Source organism: Dermacentor albipictus, chromosome 8 (assembly GCF_038994185.2).
Source record: "Dermacentor albipictus isolate Rhodes 1998 colony chromosome 8, USDA_Dalb.pri_finalv2, whole genome shotgun sequence".
NCBI classification, from domain to species: Eukaryota; Metazoa; Arthropoda; class Arachnida; order Ixodida; family Ixodidae; genus Dermacentor; species Dermacentor albipictus.
The window spans coordinates 87,550,014-87,558,569 of NC_091828.1; the positions used below are offsets into that span (position 1 = coordinate 87,550,014).

General features: G+C 46.5%; 1 protein-coding gene across 1 annotated transcript in view; it reads right to left on the bottom strand.

Annotated features, from left to right (window-relative positions):
• LOC139048832 (uncharacterized) overlaps positions 1–7,073 on the bottom strand; it is a 396,301-nt gene extending 389,228 nt beyond the window's left edge. The window contains exon 1 of the mRNA XM_070523680.1: positions 7,064–7,073. The gene's annotated coding sequence lies outside the window, so the exon portion shown is untranslated. The remainder of the gene's footprint in view (positions 1–7,063) is intronic.
• Between the last annotated feature and the right edge of the window lie 1,483 nt (positions 7,074–8,556).

Here is an 8,556-nt window from a genome sequence, read left to right on the forward strand (position 1 = left end):
ATTTGACTTTACATGAAGCGCAGGGTCGCATGTCATTCCCTCGTCACAGCTGGACGAATCTGGCAAAAGCGCAAGTGGACAACCGTGGACACCGCGCCTGAGGGGTATATGCCGTGAACAACAAGAAAGGAGAAAGGGGAAATGGGAATCAGCTTTCAATAGAGTATGCCGGATTTCTCATTTTATTTACTTATTCATTGACTTACTTATTACTTTTTGTTATTTTTATTTTCTTGCTCACGCAGATGTTCGTCTATACTGCGCCTTTTCCGGTGTTCGCAGCCACTCGCCCACCGTGTCGCAAGCAGGGTCACGTTGTCGCGGAGCTTACGCAACGACGTGAGAGCGTGGGGTACCCCGATGGCCGGCCGTATAGTCGTTTCGAAACGCCGCGCAAATTATAACCCGCTTGCGTAGGATGTTATGCAGAGTCCGACGAGAATCGAATATTCGGTGTGTCCAATGCGGGACGTCTCATTATTCTCGCGCGCCTCGTCGACGCATCTATCCGGCTACAATTTAAGCGTTTTTCTTGTCCACTTACGCAGTGGCTCCTGGTCCGAAAGCAGCCTCCAGCGTTTCTAATTGTGTTTCTTTTTTTCTTTATTTCCCTCGGCTGTTTTAAAGCGTTGGCTGTAAAGTGGCGCTCGACTCACTCGACTTCGCACTCGACTCACTCGACTTCTCACTCGACTAGTCGTTTCGATGTCCGACACCGTCAGCGCGGTGTCCGTCGCTGGAATCAATGGGTGCTTTGCTATAATGCTATCAAAAAAAAGAAAAAAAAGATAAGTCGCAGTGCCCCTCGAGTGTTACGACATTTAGACCTACAGACATGTGAGTCGAAGGTTTTACCGCTCTTCGAATCCGCCGAGGCCGCAGCAAACCGACAATACGCCTGGAAAATAGTGCTTCTCGTTTCATTTCTCGTTGAAAATTACTGGCTGGCGCCCGTTCTGCAGCATATTCATAAACCATTCTGGTGTAATGACACCGCAGAAAGCAAACGAAGACGGGTAATGACATGCAGGACAGCATTCGCCTTCTTTTTTTCGTTTCTGTGGTAACATTACACCAGAATGAACTTTAATAAAACGTTTCGTATGCATTCCAATAATCCCGTATCATAATTATGGAAATTTTACCGAATAATTACGGAATCCATAGATTCCACAAGCAGTATACGGAAACATGCAGTATAATCGGAATGCCATACTGAACGTTTCAGTATACGGTTAACCCATACCACCTTCCCCAACTTTCATTCCTTCTGAACTATATGCCATCGCCGAGGGCGAAGAATATAAAAGAGGCCAGTGGCGAGAACTGACAGGCAGGATATGAAAGAGCAGCAAGCAAAAGTCGTGTCTCTCCGTTTCCACGCGACCGGGAGCGCCATCCGCACAAACGAAGACGACTCGGAACTAGAAGCATCATTAGAGACTTTTAGCTTGTACGCTATTCCGGTAAACGGGAGCGGTTTGGGCGGATTACCGGATGGTCGGGGCGTAAACGTGAGCGGTGAAGCCGCCTGGTGTTGTAGAGCCCAACCAGACAAACGCATAGCTAAAACTGCAGTAACTCACCATATCCTGCTTCGCCACTTGTGCAAATTTTTGGCAGCGTCGTAATTGTGAACACGATTGCGCCACTGTCGAAAATTTACTCCAGCAGCTAAGCAGAATATAGTAATTAGCTCTGTGTTTGTGTGGTTGAGCTTTGCGCCACCAGCTGGCGCCACCAATCTGGCCGTTCACCTTGACGCCCCCGCTAAACCGGAAAACCGGCCGCGCTTGCCCGAATACCGGACACGCTAAAAGTCTCTATTGACTACTCGCTTACATGAACTCGACGCCAGCGAGTCGAGTCGGAAATTGGGCTGACTGAGCACGACGAGAACGCGTCCGCGTGTACTCGCTTCTGGCAGGTGGAGACATCGAGACGCTGACACTGACGCGTTCGAAGGAGGCTTCCGGTTCTCGCAGCCTGCGTGAGCGATAACATCATGTTCCGGACCAGCATCCCGAAGTTGAGCAGGAGTACGTATACGCTACATTTGCTCTATTTTGCCACAAGAGTAGAACGGGCATGTTACTCTCTCTCTCTCTCGGAAGGACATAAAGAACATTTCACTCCCTCGTTGCTTACGGAGTGAGCGTTTCATTCCACCCGACATTCTGCGAGGGTAAAACGATGCCTTGCAGATAAATCGGCCCCTTTACTTCTGCAATGCTCTTAAAGTGTACACGTTTAGTCAAACTGGCGGTTTCATTACTGCTGATGCACTTGCGTTTGGGGATGTTTACTCCAACTGGTACCATACGAAACAGCGAAACACTCACTGCCCATAACATTGCGACATTTGTCGCGCCACTGCTTGTAACCCCGCTACAAGAATACTGGCTGCTATAGTTACGGTTTTCCTTAATAGCAATATTTTGGAACCCTTTAAAAATATGGTAGGTCTCAGAAACGTTTGCCTTGTACCTGTACAAATATCATAAGCTTCTTCTTTAAAAACATCTAAAAGATTTTGCAAATTTAATAATATATAGGGTTTTATATGCCAAAACCACTTTCTGATTATGAGGCACGCCGTAGTGGGGGACTCCGGAAATTTAGACCACCTGCGGTTCTTTAACTTGCGCCTAAATCTAAGTACACGGGTGTTTTCGCTCCCATCGAAGTGCAGCCGCCGTGGCAGGGATTCGATCCTACGATTTCGTGCTTAGCAGCCCAATGCCATAGCCACTAAGCAACCACGGCGAGTATTTTGCACTTACTGTTGCTCTCTTGCGACTGAAATTTCACAGCAAGATCAGATTTTATTATACCACATGGCTTTGTCACTTAACAGGCTGACCAAAAAGATTATGTGAATTTGTTTGTGCCTGCGCCTCTTTAGTATCTGCATCCTCCCACTTTTTCCAGCAATTATTGGAAATTAATCTCAAAGGCCATGACTTGCCGTACTAGCAGATACCAGTGACAAGGTAATGTCATAACCACCACGTTCTGCACATCACTCACTGGGAGATGCGCGACGAAGAAAAATTCTCAATTTTTTCTTGACAACAGCACACCTCACAATAAGCTCACCAGGCCTCAAGCCCTGACGTTCAGAATGCTTCAAACAAACACGTACCCCACGCAGAACAGACTACATCACTACATGCCTGACCTATACAAAACATCATATTGCGAAAATTGCCATAGCACACTAGACGTACACCACTTGCTCTGGCCGTGTGGTCGGACCCACGCAAATAAGGATCAAGACTCCGCCCGGCTACAAGACGTATTACGCAGCACGGACCTGGCGGAGCAGCTCTGGGCCGTCCAGCGAGCCCACGATGCGGCCAGGGAGTTACAACTCCCGGTCTCAACGTGGGAGTAGCCCGCTCTATGGGACCTTGCGCTCCGTAGCTCGCAGGACCTTTCTATAAAGTTACTCCATCCATCCATCCATCTTGACAAACCATGGTAGTAGCAGTGCCAAGTGTTACACGGAACAATTTGTACCTTAATACGCGATATCGCTGCAATGTTTGAGAGAAAAGGAACAGCGGTAAGCGCCAAACTGAAGCAGAATTATTGTAAAGGAAAAACGCAGGTCCCTGTATGAACTTTCAATGACGATATCAGACTTGTCCAATGTAATATAAGGATGAAAATCAAACGCGAACAAGTCGACAACGAAAAACATACGTTACTGCGTGTTAGGTTCACACGAATTTGTAACATTGACTTAATTACGACTTCAAAACATGAGCTCGGGGCTGTGCAGTCGTTAGAAATCGGCTATGGAGTGATTTCGCGTTGAACTGCTATGCGTAGAGCCATGGGTGTAGCTCAAGTTTCGATAAGCATATTTTTTGTTTGTTCGTGTTCAAATATGTGGTGATGGGAGGACGTACGCACGCGAACTGTGGCTTTGCGGTAACTGCAAGATTAAATCGCTGACCACCAACGATTTTGTTTTAAGAAAAGAAAATCGCACATGGTTCAGACATGTCGAACGGGTGCATGATTGCTCTGGCAGGTTTTCGTTTTTTTTTGGGGGGGGGCCCAAACAACCTGTATCTCGTGGTATGGGAATGCGACGGAAACACCGACATCTCCCCCCCCCCCCCCTTCCCACACTTTATACCGGAGCACTGGGAGACCGAGCTCTCCAGCCTCAACCCTGATGACGTACGCCAGCATGTGTGTACTGGGCAAGGCAGGTGGCCAGGTCACGTGCCTTCCTGGACTGAGGAGGCCACCCGCAAGGAAGGCGACCAAACAACTTCATCTGCTCTCAGTAAGGTTTAGTCGTCATCATTATCATTAACTGGCAGGTCATAAATTCGCATTGCATACGAAGCCTACTTGGTCAAGTATTCTTGTCAGTACACTACATGTAAGTGCGCCCTTATTCGAAAATTATTCAGAAAGACACACGAAATTTCCAACAGCAGCTTTTCTATACATACAACCATGGAACAGAAAGCGGGAAGATCGATTCGCGATTGAAATTTGTTCCTGCATTTTCGCATGCCTACGAGTTGCTTTTAAGGCTCAGCGGTGACAGCGTTTTCACATTTCGCTGCCTGGTGACAGTACTGAACCCTGCTTACTTCGTTATACGGGCCTCTTAAATGCAGCAGTCAAAAGCAAGGTGACCATTAATGAACATAAATCTAAGCTGGATTGGCAGATTACAGGTCTGAAATATTAGAACCATCAGTCTTAGTGTGAGCAGACACTTGATAATCCAGGAGAGGACGCAAAAACGCGAGACGTGTGGAGATGCCACCATAGGGTTCTTGCACTAGCGTACCGTGACGTCACAGCGTTTAACGACGTTTCCTGGGGACTAAAGAAGGATTACGCAGCATTCTGCGGGAACAGAAGATTCGAGTCGACCGAGTGAGGCTCCCATCTGCGATGAGAAACGGTCCGAGATCCCGAAAATACTTTTAAATCTATGTCGTCACACCGGCATACCAGCAATGTTGTTTACCCGCCAAATTCAAGAGGGTTATCATTAGCTTCGCCAGTAACCAATTTTTCACCAAGAAGTTTACCGAAGGAGACTTCATCCGCTCTGTATTCCAACAAAACTCTGGGCGTACGTGTACATTGTTTGTACACGTACGCCTAGATTTCTCTGTTCCGTTTTTTATTCCTGTGGATTTAGGCTACATTTATAGTGCTTTATTTCTTTCTTTTTCTGTTGTTTAAAATAGTGTTGTGCTGTTTCATGGGCAGGTTGCTTTGGTTTAGGTTAGCTTCAAGTTCGATGTGTTCGCGTGAAAATCTATTTTCCTGGTTCTGCCGCAGTTTTGTTACGAGGCGCATTCTCTGCTTCAATGCATGTTGTTATTAGCCTCGATGAAGTGACAGTCCCCTACGTAATGTCAGCATGGCATTCAAACGCTTTTTTTTCTTTACGTCGAGTCTTTATAACAAATACTTTACCAAGTTTAAACTACACCCGCCGTGGTTGCTCAGTGGGTATGGTGTTGGGCTGCTGAGCACGAGGTCACGGGATCGAATCCCGACCACGGCGGCCGCATTTCGGTGGGGGCGAAATGCGAGAACACCCGTGTACTTTGATTTAGGTGCACGTAGGTGGTCGAAATTTCCGGAGTCCTCCACTACGGCGTGCCTCATAATCGGAAAGTGTTTTTGGCACGTAAAACCCCATAATTTAAGTTTAAACTACCATAACGTTATTTAACGCGTCTTTGTGAGTGCGAAAAAGGCGGGAAAGTTTCCGAAAACATTCCGCTATCTCGTAGAGATATTTCTGCCCAGTCTCTCTATATAAAGCTCGCCGTGCCGCGCCACACGCCGAGATAACGAGTTTGCTCTCGAATGCTGATAGCGACAGTGGCGAGACATGGTCGAGACAGTTTCCTTTGTGTTTCACTTTCGTGCGGCATCGTACGCTTCTTTTTTTTTTTTTTACTGTCAGTGGTCGCCACCGGCTCGCGCCGGCACTACGCCATTGTTATCGAGAGAATTGTCCGGTCGGTGCATTGAACCAAAAGATAAATGAATGACAAAAAATAAAACGACACTGCAACAGTGTAATGATAACTGCGTACGCGCCTTCGCATGTGTGCACGACGGATGGCGTAAGGAGCACGACAGGGGGGGTCGATCGCGCCACCCGTAATCGCGCGAGCTTTCGCACATCGGCCGCTTTTGTTTCGCGGATTTGTAAACCTGATCGCGAGAGACTGCTCCATTGTGGGAAAAGCCCGAGGTAGGATAAGTCGCGAAATTGTAGAAGCAGAAATGATTGATAGGCTTGGGGATAACTGTGTGTCTAAACCATCAATTGCCCTTTCCCGCAAAGAGTTATCGTATCTGCGCAATAGTGTTAGATTAGATTATGGGGTTTTACGTGCCAAAACCACTTACTGATTATGAGGCACGCCGTAGTGGAGGACTCCGGAAATTTTGACTATCTGGGGTTCTTTAAGGGGCACCTAAATCTAAGTACACGGGTGTTTTCGCATTTCGCCCCCATCGAAAAGCGGCCGCCGTGGCCGGGATTCGATCCCGCCACCTCGTGCTCAGCAGCCCAACACCATAGCCACTGAGCAACCACGGCGGGTACAAGCAGAAATGATTGATAGGCTTGGGGATAACTGTGTGTCTAAACCATCAATTGCCCTTTCCCGCAAAGAGTTATCCTATCTGCGCAATAGTGTGTAAAGGTTTTTTTGTAAACAGCGCATGTATGACGTCCGCGAAAAAGTTGTATATATGTATGGGTCCCTTGCTCGAAATAAAGATTGTTGCAAGTTAGCGCCTGTGTGTGTCACGTCTCACTTTCGTCCTTGTCTTTTTAACGCGCTATAAGCCTCACGAGGTCACACTACAGTTTTTTCTGTGAATTAACGCGGCAAGCTGGGCGAGTTGGCGACTGAACATGTTCCTATGAGCGGGCAGCGCAACCCAGACGAAAGACGAGAGGCAGTACACATTAAAGGGACACTAAAGTGAAAAATGATTTCTTCTGCCTCAGTAAATTACCGTTCTACAACACCAAAAACACCACTCTTACAACGATAAGACGTTTGGTAAGCCAGAAAAAGCGCAAAAACGAAATACGGGTGGCGACGCCTACTTAAGTTCCCGCACCTGGGGGCTGTGACGTCTTGGATTTTGATGGCGTCTTCTAGGGCCTACTAATTATATATAGCGGTACAGATTGACTACATTGTGTTCTAAAGGAACCAAATATGAAACATAGCAAGTTTCGGGAACCTTTATTCAGCCAACGCGGCCCAAATGCGAAAACATACTTTGTAATCCCTGACGTCACGCTGACGTACCGGCACTGGGGTTTCGGCGCGAAATTCAAATACTGGTACTTGGAACTTCATTTTCTCATCTAATAATCAAACTACCTTTTTGAAACAACTGCCTGCAGGGTTCTAAAACAATGCTGCATTAATCACAACTGATTTATTGTTTCGCTTTAGTGTCCCTTTAAGAGCGCAGACTAACAACCGGTTTATCTTTTTTTCTAAACAACGGAATAAAATATACAGAAAATGTAAACGCATGCGAAGTGATGCTTACGAGGGTGAAAGGGTGTTAGCCTCTCTTGCCACTCAAAAACTCAGTTTCTTCATCCTGCAGAGTGATAGAAGCCGGCGCCACAATAAGGGGGCGTTTGTGCTTGTGGGGGTTCATGCAAGAAGTTTACTTGGTGATTAGTTTCCTGACAGTTCCGTTTTCCACTGAATACTTGTACTCTGTGTCGCGTAAAACGTTATACAAAGATTTATTGTCCATGCTTTTTCCGCCTCCATGTTACCGATCACTATACGTTGAATGGCCAGGTCACGGTGTACTAAAGCGAGTTCGTAAAATGTATATATCCCCTTGCTGCAAAACATTCTTTTATAAACTTCATAGTGAAACCATACCGGTTAAAACGTGGCTACAAGAAGAAAAGGGTATCTTTCTATCTTCTGTTAATTGTCGCCTTTGTGACGTGCCAGAGATGATTGAACATTGTTTTATTAGCTGCACCGACGCCATACTATTTTGGGATGTCCTCCAACGGACCTTAAAAAAAAAAAAGACTTTGACATTAACGCTCATACTGTGCGATACCTCCTGCCGACCTCTGATAATAGTGCACCTTTCTATGTTTTTTCTCATCGGAATGCACATTTTGTGGAAAACGCGAATGATGGACCGAAACGCCGAAATGGTTGTACCTACAAGGGTGCATTTCATCCAAGTGGCACTACACCTAAAGCAGGTTTATGATGGACTTGATACTCAGCCGGACTGGTACCCCATTTTGGTGAGGTGCCTATTCTTACCACCTTCTAAAGTGAAACCAACATTTCTACCCACAGTATGAACGATGCCTTTTCTCTGAGTGACTATCATTGTGCTCTCCATTCTCTGACTATGCAGAACTGGTGAATGTCGGGTCGTTGCTACTGTAATAAATACCATGACAGAAAAAAAAAGAAAAGGGGGTGCCTGTTTGCATGTTGCAAATTGGGGAGTCGCTTAAGCCCCATTACTTTATAT